Source organism: Callorhinus ursinus, unplaced genomic scaffold (assembly GCF_003265705.2).
Source record: "Callorhinus ursinus isolate GAN/ISIS: 27379988/994484 unplaced genomic scaffold, GSC_fseal_2.0 scaffold4982, whole genome shotgun sequence".
NCBI classification, from domain to species: domain Eukaryota; kingdom Metazoa; phylum Chordata; class Mammalia; order Carnivora; family Otariidae; genus Callorhinus; species Callorhinus ursinus.
The window spans coordinates 1-3,666 of record NW_027402036.1 but is presented as its reverse complement, the minus strand read 5'-3'; the positions used below and the strand labels follow the sequence as shown (position 1 = coordinate 3,666).

General features: G+C 40.1%; 1 pseudogene; it reads right to left on the bottom strand.

Annotated features, from left to right (window-relative positions):
- Positions 1 to 1,353: 1,353 nt before the first annotated feature.
- Positions 1,354 to 2,688, bottom strand: LOC112817913 (tryptophan 5-hydroxylase 1 pseudogene; annotated as a pseudogene).
- Between the last annotated feature and the right edge of the window lie 978 nt (positions 2,689 to 3,666).

Below are 3,666 nucleotides of genomic sequence, written 5' to 3'. Positions count from 1 at the left end.
AAAACAAACTGAGGTTTCTAGAGGGAAGGAGGGTGGGGGGATTGGTTAGCCTGGTGATGGGTATTAAAGAGGGCACATTCTGCATGGAGCACTGGGTGTTATGAACAAACAATGAATCATGGAACACTACACCAAAACAAATTATGTAATATATGGTGATTAACATAACAATAAAAAAGAACAATACTCATAGAATTTCACGGAAAGCCAAAAACTAAAAAAAAAAAAAAGATCCAACAATTGCACTTCTAGAATTTAGCAACTGCTTTGAAAAACTATTTCCGAACAAAAACTCACATGCAGTTATGCACGGTAGCTCTATTCATAATGGTTACAAACTTAAAGAAACCAGGATGTCCTTCCATAAATGAATCCATAAGCAAACTAAGTGCATCCATGTGAAGGAAGCAGAATATGCCATGCAAAATATACCTCTTTGGCACAAGGGATATTTGGACTGATTAATTTTAAGAAACGCCAGACATGGGAGAATCTCTGAAAACTGGGTAAAAGTTGCCATTTGGTGAGTGAAATATACACTTATAAAGGAATGCCCCATTTGTAAGCCTGTCTCCCTCTGTATCAGGAACAGAATTACTAAGTCTCAAGAAACTCTTACCAAAAGAGAAGGCACAGACTTAAAGCTGTGTAACAACCATACCCTCATTTACTGTGCTCACCTGATAACATCCCTTAACTGACCTTCCCACCACCCAGAATCTTTTGGTCTTTAGCTGAAGATAACATTTAGGGTGAGTGCAGGGCCACTTCAAGGAATTACTCCATTTTCCTGGGTATCTCCCATGAATACAGGACATATGCATGATATTAAACTTTGACTTGTTTTTCTCCAGTTAATCTATTCAGCAATAAAAAGAAACGAACCATCATCCCATACAATCACATGGATGAACTTTACATGTATTTTTCTAAGTGAAAGAATCCAGTCTGAAAAGGCTGCACACTGAGTGACCCCTTTGTAAGAGATTCTGGAAAAGGCAAAACTAGAGATGATATAAGGATCTGCGAGTGAATTCCATGACATTTTCATGATTTATACGTGCCACTATGCATTTGTCAAAACCCAAACATTTTGGGGCACCTGGCTGCCTCAGTCAGTGTGGCGTGCAACTTTTTTTTTTTATTGTATGGTATATGAATCATATTTCACTAAAGCCGTTACCAAAAAAATAATAGGTAGTGGTATACAGTATTCAGGCACAAATTTCCAAAGGACTAATTAAGGAATAGGAGTAGAGAATATTGTTTGGAGGCTGTACCTCCACAACCGGGTCTTCAAAAAAAGCAGGAGCTGACCCACAGGCCTCTTAATTGACACTCACACTCTCAGCATCAGATGCTTGGCTGTCTGCTGACCTTCGCAAGGGCATCACTGACGACATCGAGATCATGCTGCAGCTCATTCATGGCGCTGGTTATGCTCTTGGTGTCTTTCAAGATCTGAATACTCCGTGTGTATGGATTATACTTCACTCCAAATGGATGCTAAATTGTTTTGGTAAATTCTCTCATCTTCTCCTTTGCGTCTTCAAAGCTTTCAGATACAAAGTAGACATCCTGAAAAGTTGTGATGAGACACTCCTGTTTGCAGGTAATCTTGGGATCAAAGGGCCTTACTTTGGCATGTCCAGAATGTGAATGCTTAAGTTCACTGATAGAAGAATGTAATGCAGCACCAAAGACTCGCAACTGCCCATCTTGTTTACAGAGACCAAACTCCACAGTGAAAAAGTAGCACATTGCCAGTTTTTGAACAGCCTCCTCTGAAGCTCCAAGGGAAACCAGGCCAATTTCTTGGGACAATTGCGCAAAACCAGGTTCAGCCAAAAGGGGGACATGACCTAAGTGTTCATGGCAAGTCTCTGGCTCTGGGGTATAGAGAGGGTCTGAACTGTGTCTCACTTACTGTGTGCAGTGAAAAACCCGGAAGGCTAAACCTGATAAGAAATCTCTTGGTGATAAGTAACCAGCCACGGGACGGATGGAAAATCCCATGTGCTCTTTTAAAAAGTTTGAGACATCTTCCAATTGTGGGATATTATCTTCCCGGTATCCACAATATTTAGAAAGCAAAGGTAAGTTTTTGAGATACTCTCTGCAGGCATGGGTTGGGTAGAGTTTGTTGAGCTCTTGGAACACAGTTCCCCAGGTCTTAATCTCCTCTTCAGTGAATTCAACCTTGGGAATGGGGTCTCCATGTTTATAGTTCATAGCCAAGTCTGCAAAATACTTCCATCTTTTACAGTAGACATTGTCTTTGAAGCCAGGATGATCTGCATCCAGTTCAGAACCATACATCGGAACTCTGTTGGCACAATGGTCCAGGGCAGGAATCTTCTTTTGAAACCAAGGAACAGTTTCCATACCATCTTCCTTCACAGTAAAATTGTCTGGTGGATTCACAGAGAGAACCTTAGTATGGGACTTCAACAGATGAAAAATGTCATTCAATTTTTCTCTGTTGATATCACAGTCAACAAAAATCTCAAATTCTGAGTTTCTTCTCTTTGATTTTCGGGACTCAATATGTAACAGTTTCACGTGCTACTCCTGGAAGATTTTCAGTGGTTTTATAAGTCCATCAACTTCATTCTTCAAGGAAAAATTGAGAGTTGCTCTTCCTCTTTCTAAGGAATGGTCTTTATTTTCCTTATTGTCTTCAATCATGGTCAGTTGGTGTAGTTCTCTGTGCAGCTGCGGGCGGTAAGCTGGGACTGGAGAGTGCAACTCTTGATCTTCGGATTGTGAATTCGGGCCCCATGTTGGGTGTGGAGATTACTTAAAAATAAAATCTTTAAAAAATACAAACATTTCTACATCCCAAAGAGTAAATAATAATCTACTGAAAGTAAGTTCTTTAGGATGTTGGAGTGTCATGGGATGGTGTGCAGGCCAAGGGCAGGCTGCCCCAAATCTGCCACTTTGCCATACAGATCATTTTAAATAAAAGTTACTTAAGAGACAGCCTATGCAATGAGGACACTTAGACCCTCCTCTGTCCCCCTGGAAAGGAAATCAATCTCCCATGTGAAGGTGTCCCTGTACCAGGAGGTAAAGAGATTTCAACATCAACAGAGATGGGAGATTTGGAGCCCATAAGGCTATATAAACAACCTTTGTTACTTTTTACTAATTTATGACCCCAGCCCAAACTTTATTTAGAATTCCTTACTAATCGAACCTTCCAAGGTTAAGTTTTCTTTGTCCTGTGATTTCATCACAGGTGTAGTTTCTCTTTGTCCAAAAAGTATAAAACCTGGCTTCCTTGGTCATTTCTTTAGACCTCAGTTTCATTATTGCGTCTCCATGTGCACATCATTGCACTTTAGGTTTTTTTCTCCTATTTATCTGTCTCATGTCAATTTTTTTCTCCATCCCGCGGTAAGAACCTTGGAACAAGGACAATTTCTTCCTTCCCTTCAATGGAATACAGAACGTGACACATAATCTAACTGTATTAGAAACATATGGGGGAAAAAACCCTCACTGTAGGTTGTATGACAAAAGGTGCTGACCTAAGTAACTTTGGATATGAATGGAATCTGTAGATTAAAGAAAAAATGTACTGTACGTATACAGTGGACTCTATTTGATAAAGTTCTCTGCCATCAGAGTGGTAGCTAACAGTTCTGAAAACACCACATC